A 15649-nucleotide genomic window follows, 5' to 3' on the forward strand; every position below is an offset into this window, starting at 1 on the left:
GCGCGCGCGCTTGACCGTACAAGCATACATTGGCTCACGTTACATCAGGATCGTTCTTATGCGTACACTGAAAACGCTGTTGTCGCCTGAACGCTCCGTTCTGAAATCAACTAATAGCTGATTGCACCCCCCCCCCTTTGTTGCCTATCTGCCTGTCCTGGAAGTTTCGTACAAGTCCGTCAGTGGCGCCACCGGGGATACCGTTACCATTACTATTACAGTCGAAGCCATTCTAAATAATGTTAGGTATTAACAGTAAAATGGATTGAAGTAGACTACAGAGCGTTTGCTTATTAGCCAGCCGCTAAATTGTTTAATATTCCCAGGATCGAAGGTAGGTTTGTCTGCTGCTTCCCTGGCTAGCATTAGCTCAGGTAGAAATGTTTCGAATATATAATGCTTTCCTACTTTATAACGATAAACGATTTTAATATAGCTACAATTTTGCTCATAATTGTAATGGCTATGAGAAAATTTGGCCTTTCATATCTGTTTTGTGGTCCATGCCCCGTTTTGCACTATCCTAACGTGAATCTTCCTGCGCTGGACTGTGTTACCAAAAACTTTTGGGATCTTTGTGTCGATGATTTATCTAAAACTAATATCCATAGTATCTTTGAGATGCTTCTAAAGAAACCGGAGTAAACGTAGAAAAATAACGCTAGTGCGCTGAGCGTACCCAATTCATCGATGAATGAAGGATAGAATTGTGAAATATTACCAGTAATATTAGTAAGAACACACTTGAGCCGGACTAATAGACGCTACTCGCTCATGACGAGAAAAAAAAGCCTGCGGGTCAACTTCTTCCAAATCGATGAAACACTTCCCTGATTACGCCGTTAATATCTACTAACTAAGCTTATCATGTTTTCCTGCAAATTCTGAAACCATCGAGATATTCAATGGCTTACTTTGAAAAAGCTGAGCTGGCTGCCAGATGTAAAGGACACTTGAGAAACTACCTTCCGATGCGAGTCCGACAATGTAAATCCATTTTCTGCAGCGAATAGGCCCTGGAGAGTACGTAGATCTGCAGATCTGTTTGATGTACGGATATATCGCCACTGGTATTACTAGCGGTGCGAAGTAATCTAGATAAGTTGGGCAGCACATACACAACTAATAATTGAAAAATAAAGATGCTTATAGTACTTCTCGTTTTGTGAGTCTCGTACTCATTCATGTGGGACCATACAGCGCAAGCTAGCAGCTTAATGCCTTTTGCTCGGTAGCAAAAGCAGTGAATGAGCGAACTCAAGTTGTCCTAGCCTCCTCAAAACAGTACGTACTGTACATATGATGTACGATTCGTGCCTGAAAAAAGGCCATCTTTCTATACGACAAGCCTAGTTTAACCTAGTTTAGCTAGCTGTCATCTTCTACGCTATGACTGCTGGTCATGTTTGCCTCGATTCATTTGTCTGAATCACCTGTTCTGCTTTGCTTCTACCTTTTGCTATAGAGCCATTATCATTATAGAAAATTGCAGTGCAATATGTTTTCCGTATAGTAGATGTTCTGTAGCCATCGTTGTCGTTAATACGATAATGTTTCTAGAACTCTCCGCGGAAAAAAGGATCACCCACGCGGACACTTTTTTGCTTTTTTACTATTTTGCTACGCGTTCAGTCCCTTCAGCAAGATGGCACCACCTAAACCTATCGACGACGTCCAGGAAAGATGAAAAACGAAAGGGAACAAAAGTAGTAATGGCTGCGTCGGTGTATATGGTCAGCATTGTCATTTGTGTTTCCTTTATGCTGTTCCCTCTTAGGAAGTGGGCTTCTGAATGACTTCAAGGATGTCTGCGTTTGTCCCACACAGGTTCTATAACAAAGCCGACCATTGACTAAAAATGGGTTTTATGAGAAACTCTGATTGCTACATGTTTGTTACTACTAGTGTAGAATTTCGCTAGTTTCGAATGTTTGTAGCAACAACTAGAACAATTGCCTCTTTGCCTTTCCCGTGCTGACTATGATTTCCCATTACAGTTTGTTTTGTCTATGAGTTTCAGGTATTCGGGCCAGGTTTATGACATTAGGCAACTGATTGTCTTCACAAATCGAATGTATCTATCCTGTGAGTGTGTCCACCCATCTGTATATTTGCTTATGTCTTTTGTTGAACTGACCCCAGCCAATTGGCAGCCGAAATCCGGTGTTGCCGAATGGAAAGGATCCGCTAAAAAGTTGAGGAAGTACAAACAAAGAGAGGCAAGAAGAACGGTCGCTATTAATCCCATGAGATCGACCAATTCGACTAAGAGCAATCAAGCTCGCTCAACTAGTCCATATTCGTTGTATACCAATGTTTATTATATATATAATATTATTTAGTATATTGTATATACTAATAGTGATGATCGTAAGCGACACACGGTTGAAAGCGATGGCAATGATCAATGTTGCTGGGGCCACCAACCTCGGCTGTGTCGAGCTGGCATGAAACATGAGCAATCTATGTGGCTGCCCACTCCAGCCCCACTGGGTGCTGCTGTCTCTGCTAGGCCACTCATCTGAAGACTCGCTACTAGTAAAAACAGCGCTATGCTAAGACGTCAATCGACCCAAACAGCAGCAGCAGCAGCAGCAAGACACAGAACAACAAAAGGACTAGCGTGCTTCACTCAGTTGGTGGCCGTTCATTTTGTCGCACCTTTGTTGTTGCCCACAGCAACGGTTCTCATTATTGGCTCGCTCATTTGACCACTTATAACGGAAGATGTCCCGTTTTTTCCTGACCTGCCCGTTTCTCCTCTGCCTCACTGCGTTCGTTTCGTGACAGTTGTCGTCAATTGTCGACCATTTCTTGCGACTGCTAGCATAGAGCAGCAGTCATAGTTCGGCAGCAGTAATATAAAAAAGATAGAACAGAAAGGCTTGATGACACACCAAACGCCGGCAGATGTTGATCTGTCTCAGAAAGGATAGGAACAGACGGGGGAACAATAAAAGAACAAAAGAAAATAACTATAGCACTCAGATCCGCACTCAGGGTATGCGTTTGCTAAAAAAAAGTTATGGCACACAGCAGCCATTCCCATGCTCTGCCCTGTGGCCTGACCAAATTGGCGCGACGAAGTAATCGACCAGATAGTATAGCAGACGCATCGTGTATATATATATACACGATGCGTATATATATATATATATATATGTTAATACAAAAATGTATTAGATACTGTTTGAAATAGGAGCGGCCACCGGGAAGAATCAAATCATAGGTGGAAAGCAGTAACGGTCATCTTCACTAACACAAAATCATGGTAATTTATTGCTGCGTTGATGAAGATTATCATTTAAGGCACGTGTACGGAATAAGAACGGCATTATTGACAGTCCAATACGAACAACTTACTAAACGCTAGATTTTCTAAAGAAACACGGTAGATTAGTTTTTCTTGTAGAACTAGATTAAACATAGGTCATTGAACGCCTTGCTGATCTAACATCGTTCTCAGTGAGCATAGGGCTGTACTACGCATGTAAAAGTAAACTGAAATGATGTATTACTATAGAAGACGTCGATTTTGAGATATGGAGGAACGCCAGCAATTGCAATATTACAGTCTCAATGTGGGATCTTAATCAACGAAACGACAGGGCTGACGCAGATAAACAGCAACGATATAAGCGATTGGAAAAAAACCGAAGGATAAAGTAGACCGAATCAACTGACTTTGCGGCATAGAGATATTTAGCAAACATCGAATAGAACAAGCAGATCATCTGGTGTACGTAGGAAGTAGACAGGGTGCAGAGTGTCTGTTGGTATAGGCACAACAAGTGCGGTAGCTCACCTTTTGCTAAATATCCTTCAAGGTAGTGGTTTCTACATGTTGGCGCATAGAGCAATGCCTACAGTGGAATCTAAAATGACACAGCCGTAAGGAAGTCTTTATTTCATATGTATGTAAATATAGATATGGACACTTCTAGTTTACTTTATTAGCGTCTCGTGATTCTTGTGAGTACCACAATATAAAAAATTGGGACTGGGCTTAAGCTGCCTCTGAATATACGAATGTTGATTAAAAAATTCGTATCTCGGGAAAGGCTTTGCTCTCAGTCTGTGCAAAACTTCTATTAGGGTTATCTAAATGCAGCCTTCTCTGATCGCCGATTTGTCAAATGCCCATTTACAGATATACCCGATCTAAAGCATAGAACTGTTTTAATACTACATTTTCTTGAGTACAGAAATGTTTTAGAAAAGCAGTGATCGTACTCTTAGAGGCATCTCTTATAAATACCCGCATAGCATAGGACTAAGGATGGCCAAAAAAAGCGCTAAAATATCACTTATGGTAGATAACAATCTGAATAAAAGATGACCCTTCCAGCGTTCACCATCAATCTATAAAAAAAAAAAAATAGAAAAACAAAAAAAAACACAAAATAAAAAAACCTATCTAAAATCTAGAAAAAAAAGAGATGAGATCGCTGTAATCGTAGGCGACACAGCAGAGCAATCTCGACAATGAAAGGTCCTAAATGCAGCAGACGGCTTTTACAAAAGAAAAAGGCTCACCGCGTCTACCAAACATCATCATGCATAGAAGCCAGCCGAGAAATCGTTGCTTCTATCCTGAATGTTTTAAATAGTAGATGTTCATTGAATATATATTACGATTATGGCATTGGACACAACTGATCGGGTATTTTACCCCTTAAGCGCAAGGTTTTCTTGACCCGAAAGTACAAGATTGACGAATTTGTCTTCAACCCTTAAAAAAAAAAACTGATAAATAAAAACAAAACCCAATATCATAACCGGTAATCGAGGTAGCGTAGTTTCATTACTAGTATTACATAATTCTGTATTGTTTTATATTGACCCTTTAACTAATGATGCATTTCGTTCACTTTTATACTATTACCTCTACTATATTTCGGCTGGCTATTAAACTTAGTTTCGCCGAAAATTTCAATAGTAGAGAACATTTCCTGTTTCGCCGATATTTCATCATATTTCTTCTTTAACGAAGCGTCTAGCCTCCGCTGATTGAAATTTGCAAAATTAAAAAGTTATCATTCTATAAATGGTCAATTTGGAGTGCACAGTAGCACAGATTACCCAGTGTACAAACAACTTTAAAGGTAGCTCATTCTAGCGAAATCCTTATCTCGTTAATCCGTACACGGCTTTTACGTCAATCAGGTGTATCTAAGCTGACGCATCTAAGTGAAGATTCAATTTCTCACGGACTAGACTACCGATTTTGCAACTTTTCGTAACTTTTTCAAAATTTATCTGCTTAGTACTCATCCCGGTGATCTGTTTAATAGAGCTAGTGTTGCAATTGAAGTGGGTTTGGTAAAAGCGATTCCACTGCCCCCAAAAGCCAGTTCGGTGCGCACGAACAGCGTTAAGGGACCAGTTGACGATATTTAAGTATAGCACATAGATTATATTGCCACAAAAATTAACATGAAAAAGCGTCGAAATGTTTCCTCCTAACTTAGAAATCGGTTGGGAAAAAGTAACTATCTTACTTAGTTTGGTTTCAGTGCCCGCTTTCATCCACTAGAGTCTTGGACGTCAAAATCGTTGCGTCAGCAACACTTGTGAGACTATTCATGTACGACAGAATTTATCGTGTATCAAATGGTAGACGACGCGAAAATATTTCATGCTCAATCCAAATCCAAAGCTGGTACTGCTCCTCTCTCATTCAGTGCCTTATATAGGCCATCACGTCATTTTGTCGGAAGGGGTAGCTAATGTTTAGTCGTCATTTCTCTTTTTCTGAAAATAACGACAGAATATGCGTGCAGAATTCTATTAATATTGACCTCATGAATTATTTGAAAAGGCCAAATTTTAATTGTCACGCAACGTAAATTGTACGTTGGCGTCGTTCGCTTTTACAAAAATGCATTATATACCATTTACTGTATAGCAGTATTCGTAACTTACGCCACGGTGAACATTTGATAAAATCGATGTTGCGATAGAGAAAGCTGAGAAGGAGAATACTAGGGACCAGTGTTGATTTTTGTATGTTACAACAACAGTTTCGGTTGTCATATCGGTGGCAAATTCTAGTTAGTCAAAAGGCCCGGATTCTCCTACTTTATCGCCTATTCATGTTCCGTAACAGCAGGCCTTTCTGGCTGCGTACATCTGCACGTGATGTCCGTTGTTACATAAGTGGGTACCACTGTATTTGCTATTATCGTCGTTAGCGTTTGTTGTTCATACTGCACGTGGCCGTAGCGGCAGGAGCAGCGGAGCCGAAGGATAAACTAGCGTGTGCGTATGCTTGTGCTCGCCGTTGTAAACGACTGAACAATAGCACCACCCTGCTAAGAACAGTCTATTCTAAAACTTGGACTTATTCTCGTATGCACAGGTAGATACAGAGCTTCAGCGATGGTGAAGTGTATAGTGCCAATGATAACAGCAACGGCTACGATTACCAACACGCTTTGCGTAGTTCTCGGCGCTTCCATCGCAGGTTCCACCGCTGGTTCTCTCGGTGATAAGCACGATTTAGAAAAGTGCACATTTACCTGTTGACTGCTGACCTCGCCAGTATATTAACGTATAATGACAGGGACAACAGCTTCATTTCAGCCTAACACGCAGTCCTTAAGGAAAACTGTACACGTAGGTAAATAGCTGAAGAATTTTCAACTTCTGACTTTCGAGGCAGAAATTGATTAGCATTCTTCAATGGAAACACTAAGACTGTTTCTGCAAAATAGGTAGCGCAACTGCTTGTCCAGTGTTGGGCCAATGTCAAGCCGGATTAGGTTGTTGTTCAACATACGCAATCAATTATTGTTGTATTATTTTTTATTTTTTTTATTTATTTATTATTATTAATTGTATATAATATCAATTATTATAATCAGCATGAACTGCAACGTTGCGTTTCGTACTTTGGTGCTGGTTATAAGGCGCAAATGAACATCTCATGCTGATTCACCGGTTACCTATGAGCCTAAAAACGCGAACGGCTTGCCAATCCGCGTGGAGGTGACTATGGAACGTGCACACGAACCGGAGTTAATTAATACTGATACCAATCAAGGAAGCTCGGTCTTCACCGTTTTCTTCCTGACAGAGCGCCGACATTTCGTAATTGTTATTATTCGTATTATTTTTTTTTTTTTCGAGTACACCAATTGGATATAGGGTATAACATTTGCCTGTCGGTAATGACCGCATTATCATCTGGTAGGCTCTCGGAGGTCGTCGATGAGGTTGTCTTTCCCATCTATTTAAAAATTTTCCGTCTTTTATCTCATCTTTCTGTTATTGCCGGATCATATAGGAGATTGTCTTTCAGTATCAAAAAGCTCCCAACTCGTCTCTTGCCCATTGGTTCCATACCTGTTTCCGACATCGTGTACTGGCTAATGACTTATGATCGCTATAGCAAGCTTTTAATGGCAAAGACAATATTTGCTTTCACTCTACAGTTTTAACACTCGAAGTCATGGTGCCCATTTCGACCTGTGAAAACTGACATTTATCGTCATCAACGCCATCGTTGATAGCGTCTTGTTAGAATCGTTGTTTGAGCTACTGCTCCGCGGTGGAAGAAGGTTTTCAGCATTAACAAGCATAACCTGAGAAAGAAGCCAGGTGATTATCAACTCTTGACTGAAACCGTCCGCTGCCGCTATCATCATCGTGAAGGTCCAGTGGTTCATTGTCTCTTGCTCGTTCTTTAATGCGCCTGCTGCGGCTGCAATAGCATCGGCCACATCGATAGTGGTTTCAGTGTGCTGGTCGCTTTGGTTTCGCCTGCCAGTAGGTATAGAATAGGCCTTCTCTTTCTTCCCATACTAGCGCTACTTAGCACAAGCTACCATTACCGCCGCTTTCGTTACCCCCAACAAAACCCCTATTCGGCAATGGGACCAACAGAACAGCGGCGAAAATTATCTCTTGTGAAAGTCTCAATTGTGAAAGTTTCGGTACCAGCATTAGCAACAAAAGGAACAACTATAGAGGCGGCCGTAAGCATCGTCCGTCGCCAGGGAAGATATCGCAGGCTTGTTGTCCTACCCTGGTCTTCCTTTTGTTCGCCTTCTCCCTCTTCGATGCTCTGTGTTACGATTATGTTCTACTGTGCTTTATGGTCTTATACTTGCCTCCTCCTACGTTCGGACGTACCCTTTTCTGTAGTTATTACCGACTTTGGCTCCTACACCTATTTTATTTTTTGTGCTTCGTCCCCGTTTTCTGCCTGCCCTCGCCTTCTCGTTCTTGCTGCTTTTTCTAGCCGTTATCTCACCCTGGGGGGTCCTCGTTCTCTGTTCTTCAGAGCTTAAATCAGACGTAGGTCGTATCTGACGTCTTCCATTAGCACAACATACAAATACGTTGTCTTAAATTGACTCCCAGCTATTCTCGTATGCACGCAGTTAGTCGGAACGATTTTTACGTATCGCTCGAAGACCATCGATACATGTGATATTGCATTGAATAAGTAATTGCGTCGGTTTATACGTCCTATGCTGGACGGGACTACACCGGTAACTACTGCTGTCAATGGATTGTGTTGGTTTTTGTTCTGCCCTACTTCTTTTCACTCATTTCGCGTAGTTTAAAGCAACTATTATCTATTATTACTTAGTCTCCTAAATATGCTTTCCAACGGGAAAGCGTTACTTTTGAATGAATGAAAGTAACATCAACAATCACACGCTTGTTTGACGTAAAAAAACAACCATTGATTAACTGGGTTGATACAACCTCTTTTTAAATAATGCAGTCAGCATTAAAAACTGTGTCATAGTTAGAATTAGTATTATTACTACTCTAAAAATATCGTAATAATACCTATCAATCCTTAGGTATTAAACGTGGCACTCGAGGCAAATCAAAACAGATTATAGATTAGTAGTGTTAGATTAACAATTAGTTGTGACAAACTGGTGATGGGGTAATTATGCCTTCGACACTTCTGTTGATTTAAGCCGCGAGCGGTGCCACTAAGTCATCCTTTACTTTGTCACTTATGCATATCCTTAGAAAATTAGGAAACAGAAGGAACATGCAGTCCGACCAATTTTTGCAAACCCGAATCGTATACGGCAAAAAAACTTCAACGACGTCGTATGAGTCTGACATCTTCGTTTAGTAAATTGTCTATACTGCGTGACTCGATACCTGTAGTCGTAAATCTTCTATATATAGACTTGAGTAGGGTTAGAATGGTCTCTTGAATATTGATATTATGAGTTGAGTCCAATGAATATACCTTATTTTTCCGATAAAAAAACAAAACCGAAAAGCATACAGCACCTCGTTGCGATGGAGCTACTTTTCAGATCGGAACTTTCGTCAATCGTACACATCAGAACCTCCAATTTGACATAACTTAACAAGCCCGCAAACAGGGATGTATTCTCTCATGTGTCTATTTAATAAACGCCGTTTGTTTACAGACTAGTTACATATGCGTATATATAGAAGTGATTGCACTACGCCAATCTGCGACGTCCAGGCAGACGTATCTGCTGCTAATTTCCACATTCGGAAACATTTTGCAAAGAGGCATTTTCGTCCACCCGCTGCACAACAATATAACAGTCGTCGCCCTTGAGTTGAGAAAATTTACGTTTCGTAAAGTTTTTCATGTCCTTTTTACTACATACCAACTTGAGCTGGTGCAGTAGTTTCGTTACTCCTATGAAGAAATGCTTCTGATTACCACTGGCATATCTCAATAGAGAATAAGGAACTACGTTTGGGTAGCCGCGACAAGCACAACTGGAAGCCCTTAAGCTGCCATTCAACACAAACTGCACGGCCGAGAATAGATGCAATCGGCTCAAATACTGAAAACGTTCACAGTGTTCGCGCTGACAGACGTTGTTCGCGGAAAAACAAGATTTCCGAAGCTTTGCTCTTAGGCCACACAGTTAGCTAAAGTAACCTAATTCTCTCATCAAGAACAATTGGTTGTTATTTATGTCCTTTGTTTTGGCTCCGGTTGTTGTTTTCGTAGCATTGTGGCCAGCGGGCTTTACAAGGTCTCTACTACTAACATTTAATTGCAAATGATGCCGATTTCGACAAGTAGTGCCCGTCCTTTGACCATCTCCTATGTCACCGTGGAGTAGACCTGGTAAAATAGGCGAGCAATGTCTATAGGGCGTTTTCGCCTCGTTTCGCGCGTGCTTTGATCCATCTCAACAACTCAATTCGTTGATGCCCTTTCACAGACAGCAGCCCGGCAGTGACGACACAGTTGTTGCTAGCAGTGCTTGAGTGTCTGCGTCTGTCTCTATTCAGGATGACTACGAGTTCGGGATGAGAAGCACTTTTGAACAATCGTCTATCTATATCAACTGGATAAAACCGACAACGTCGTCTGTATACGTTCACAAGCGTATCCAAAAAATTTCGTCAGACTGTTGGCTGAAAGAGTTCGGTGCATTCGTGTCTCTCGTAATCGCCGTTCCGCACTGACGTTCGAGGCTGGTTAGCCGCTAGATAAATACTTCCTGCAGTAACTTTCAACAATAGACAACGATATGGTCGCCAAGGGTTGGCGTGTACCGTCACAGCTGCAATTAGAGCCTTTTTGCTATGGACTAGGCCTAACCATACATCAGCATATTGGGTTTAGGGTGATTCTCAGCCTAAGCGTTAAATGACAGAATGTTAGGTAAGAGGAAAGCATGACCGAACTTATCTCAACGCCGCACCTCTCGCTGGTAAACGCTAGTCACTCTTTTCGGGCAGCAAACATTTATCGCTGCTGCGAACATGTGCGGCTGGAGCTAGAAATGAAGCAAGTATTTAATACGACTGTATTCGAGAGTGAAGGATGATTCATCTTATAAAATCCATTTTGCCGATAAGTGCATCATCGACATAACTTAAAGTACAAAGTGTGGTTGGCTGGTTGGCCTTTTTTGTCGTATGACTTCCGACAAACGCTTTTCGATTGATTGTTGACCTAAAACGGTGACTAGCCGAAATCCTGGATAAAGAAAGAAGAATTGGCTAGCCATTTTATACGGAAGTCCTAGTATTGCATCTTGCATTTGAGTATTTTTTTTATCTTTGCATTATTTACGCAAATATTGGCGATAATAACCAGGGCCAACTATTTTCTCCGATCGTATTATGCTCCATCGTATCATACAGTAGTGTCGTCCTGTCACTCTGAGCAACTTTATTCGAGTATCTACAATTTCTAGCGCAGTCTCTAGGGACGCATGCTACCTAAAAGGAACACTATATTACAGCTGTTTTCCGCATTACTTCAGCCCGATTTTTCACACAATCAATACAGTGGCATACTCGGTCACGCTGATTAACAATCATTAGCGACTGTTCCCTGAGGCATGTCGAAGTTGGAACTTCGATTTGTTCATGGTGAGCTACCGTCCGACATAAAAGCGTAACGCGCTGCTAAAATCAAAAAATGTCGTTGACATATAACCAATAGAATATCAATTTGAGGCCCCGCTGAAGGCTAGCTTGGCTGGCGCGCACTCGTTCTCAATTCAAGCTATACGACATTCGAAAATATGGGAAATTTGCGAGCCTAGCAGAATATTTATCATAGGGAATGACACGCATATGGACAACTACTCAATAGCTCGAAGGGTATTTGCGCTACCTGTCTTCTTAAGTGGACTGGGATTTTTATTCTTGCGTCAAGGAGTAGGGGGTTGTAGATTAATCTTGAACGCAATTACGGATCCATTTGGACTACGACTTCGCTCCACGTCGTGTCGAATAAAGAGAAAAAGATCTCTGTACATGGTCACTGTCTATTGAGGCGTGCATGTCTAAACTTGAATTTGTTAAAAGCTTTGCATATACAATGTTATTCTTCATGTGTATATATCATTCTCCCATAGAATGCTATTTGCTCGATATCACAAGAGAACTGTAGCTCCAGGCTGAATTCCTTTGTGTCAAAATGTTTCGAGCGAACATAGTGTCTACTGTTCGCACCTCTCACTTAACCAATGGAATATATGCTTGCATCTATGAAGCCTGATAGACAATGCACAAAAGAAAAACGTTTGACTAATTGATTAACTGTATGTCTATGTGGAGAGGTAGATTGAGCAAGAAAAAAAGATGTTCTAAATAAATCTATAGTCTCGATCACATAGTTTCAAATATAGACCTCTGTGGGTAGTTGCATCGCTTGTATGTTTACCTTTTTCATTCGTTCGTCTGAGGGTTGCTACATTTCACTATCGATCGAAGCTTAGGAAAAATCTGTACCTCACCTAAAATGAAATTAGACCATGTTAGACCAAGATCGGGTCGTGCCTCCTACACTACACGCTTACGTTTTTCGGCTTTATCTAATTTGGACGGGCCTATAATACGAAGGAAATTATTTTAATCGCAGATTCCAGTGCCGCTAAACTACACATCACCAATTGTTTGAAGTCGATGACTCTTTTGTCATTGTATAGCATACGCAGTCTACTGGGCGCAGGATTAGTGTAAACGAAGTTGCAACGGCACCGCTATCATCAACGGCACAAAATTAAAATAACGCAATATGAACCTTCGTGAATAATTAAAGGACATATTGTTTTCACTGGCACGTGTCAATGTGTGCATGCACAGGATTTGAGAATATCATGCAAAAAATAAACATAGCCTCTTTTATTTGTAGCAACTTCTCCCATTCTATGTTCAGCACGTATAATGTTATCATTAATCCATTCGAAAACGCTTTATTTTCCCGGTGTTATCTAGTACGTGTGTAACATATGCGGCATAAGTTGTACTAATACGAGAGCTTTTTTTGGCCTGTGCCCCAGTTTACAGTTCCGAAACGCGCATGTTACACGCGCCGCCCGACTGCCCTATTGACAGCGATCCGTCGACGATGACGCTCTTCACCGAAAAATCAAAGGCCAAAGAAACTATATTATTGTATCATCCGTTCATTAAATTATAGCAGCAGACGAAATGAGTAGAACGGCAGACGAAAAATGAACAAAAATAATTTACTCGGATAAAACGAATCTCGGTGAGAATTTCTCAATCGAATGCGTGTACTGTTTTTTGATGCTCTGATAACAGCGGCAGACATCATTGTCTAGTTATTGTCATTATATATAAAATAATTAGAGGCGTATGGGAAATTAAGGTCGAATAGAGTAATCTGTAAATAGGGGATGACTGAGTTCGAATTGGGGGTATGAACGAACACCAGCAGAGGCAGAATATTAATCACATTTGAAAAGAAAAAAATTGGTACACGCACACACAACTTGCGATTAAATTCAATTTAGGTTCACAATGATAAGGTGCCAATTAAATATCGGATATTGATGAAGCAGAGGGTCTATTAGACATAGACGATCTTTTGATATACGATGATAAGGGCACGCTATGGTACCTAGTCATATTTTCGATCCCTATTGGCATAACGAGCCAGCAATGATAATGCCCGTGCCGTTTAAACAAGTAAGAGTAATACTTGGACACATACGGTGTCTGGCAGTATTGTCTCTCTTGTAACGAAAGTGGCTTCGACGTTTATTGGGTGTCCGGTGTGGTGTACAATCTCGAACGAAGAACTTATCTGTTGTGGACATCTGTCAGTTCTTGAGTAAAGACAACAAAAAACATATTATGAGAACCTACTGATAAGTAGCTTTAAACTAGCTTAAGTGGCCCCCATTGCAATAAAGTATACTGTTTTTATCTCATAATATCGAATCATTATTCTAATTATCCTCGTGCATTGAAACTATCGAACCAATATGTTTGTGAATATGAAAAAAAACAAGCTCGAGAAAACAGTGATTCTCAAGTGATACCAAAGAAATCGAAGTATGTTTTTTTTTTACAAACGAAATACATACATAACGGATAATAATTGATCTAATGTAATAACCAAGTACACCTATAGAATTAATTTAACTAGATCAGTTGGATCTACTTCCGAGCCTCTAATGAGGCTTTCGTCCTTACAGAGGGTCTCGAAACGAAGATATAGGTGGGTTTTTCGGGCGACATCACAACCCAGTGATGAAAGCCTTTTCCGGCAGTTGTTCGTTACCGAACTGTCATCTCATTTGCACCTTACGGAAACCAAGCGTATGCCTTACCACAGTTGTATTAGGTATCGGTAGGTGAAATAGAGTATTTATCATGGTCGGTACATTGCACTTGAGCCTACGATACACAATCAACGTAAAAACGTCACCGCTCAACTGAGACTGTATATCAAAGGATAATTGTCACGTCAGATTATACGTCTCATTATTACAAGAGTAACGCATAATTGATCTCGTTTATCAATTCTAGCCATAAAATGACTGACAATATAGCAAAACACTACATGCTCGTCTCAGAAGCGCTGACTGTGTCTGGCCGACATCGCCGCGCACGCAGATTTAATTCGAGGAAAAATTATAGGACACTTCATTTATATGTTGTCTCAGTAATGAACTCCGATATAGAAAAAAAAAAAAAAAAAAAGGAAAAAAAATGTCGAAGGCTCTGGTTTTTACTACTAGAATCAAGACATCGCTTGCTTCGATAAGTACCTAAATGAATGTACGCTAACACAATATTCTCGTACTTTGAAGTGTTCCAAATGTCGACGAAAACGGATCTGAAAGAACGCATAATTGTCGACCGCGATGCGAGACCATGTAAAGGAAATGAATTATACTTGGAGTGTCGACATAAAAGACTAACGAGTACGTTTGTTGCGGCAAGGCTTAACTTTTCTGCTTCTTCCGTACTTTGTAAGCGCGACATGGCCATGTTCACTGGGCACAAGCCGCTATGAGATGATTTCTTACCCACGATGCTAAAAGAAAAAAGCTAGCTCATTTCTTTCGCTGTCAACAAAATATTACTAAGCAAAAAGCTTTCAACTACGCTACACATGTCAAAATAATGTAGCGTTATTCAGGTGCACCTATCACATAACCTACACATGGTGTAACAGTCAAGCACCGGTAAAACGCCCCCGTTAATTCTATTGAAAACGTCAGCCTTCCTGTACGAAAAATGTACGTAACTGACGCGTCCTAACCATTCGAGACCAAGCCTCATCCAAACAGCACCGTTTTTTCTTCTGCGGAACGAGTGTCTATTGACATTTATTTCGAACGACAGTTGTCTGAATCGGATGCCAAGCTATGGGGCGCAGCATTACCATTAAAAATTCAGAACCTCCTCGAATACGAAGCGCGAAAGCAGTCAACAGGCACATAATGTTATTTGTTCTGATAACATCGGCGTTGACGTTAATCCCCGTCGCACACACAGATGCACTGGTGATTATCTTTGAAAGTCCTATTATTCATCCGGTTTTTGTTGATGAAGGGATGATGTGAGTTCAGTGAGAACGGAGCATGTCGCGATCGTTTACCAGGCCTGGATTTCATAGTCGAATCGCCTACACGGCCCTATAGGACCAAGGACAAAAGGCACAGTACCGTTATAGAACGCGAAAGATGAACTTGCTCATATCTCATGACAGTGTGAAAATAGCAACTATACAGAGATCGGGTTGAACGATTGTCAACCTTAGACAAAAGCTCACCATGCGCTTATAGAGCTTATTTGTACTTAGCATAGGCTGAGCAGTTTGTATGATTAATGTATGCGTGTACACAAACAACTGAAAGATATTTTGTTTACTTTTCCGGAAGGATATGAGAAATCGGAA

General features: G+C 40.8%; 1 protein-coding gene across 6 annotated transcripts in view; it reads right to left on the bottom strand.

Moving 5' to 3' along the window:
* Positions 1-10425, bottom strand: part of LOC111267582 (ras-related protein Rab-32) — an 18328-nt gene extending 7903 nt beyond the window's left edge. Inside the window, exon 1 of one of the 6 annotated variants that reach the window (XM_022845874.2) lies at positions 10017-10425. The gene's annotated coding sequence lies outside the window, so the exon portion shown is untranslated. Of the gene's footprint in view, positions 1-3805; positions 3830-5501; positions 5717-9623; positions 9751-10016 lie in introns of those variants that run through there. The other 5 variants (XM_086971370.1, XM_022845872.2, XM_022845875.2 and 2 more) reach the window with 5 other exon arrangements.
* Positions 10426-15649: the final 5224 nt, after the last annotated feature.

This window comes from Varroa jacobsoni, unplaced genomic scaffold (genome assembly GCF_002532875.2).
Source record: "Varroa jacobsoni isolate VJ856 unplaced genomic scaffold, vjacob_1.0 scaffold_1201, whole genome shotgun sequence".
Classification (NCBI taxonomy): Eukaryota; Metazoa; Arthropoda; class Arachnida; order Mesostigmata; family Varroidae; genus Varroa; species Varroa jacobsoni.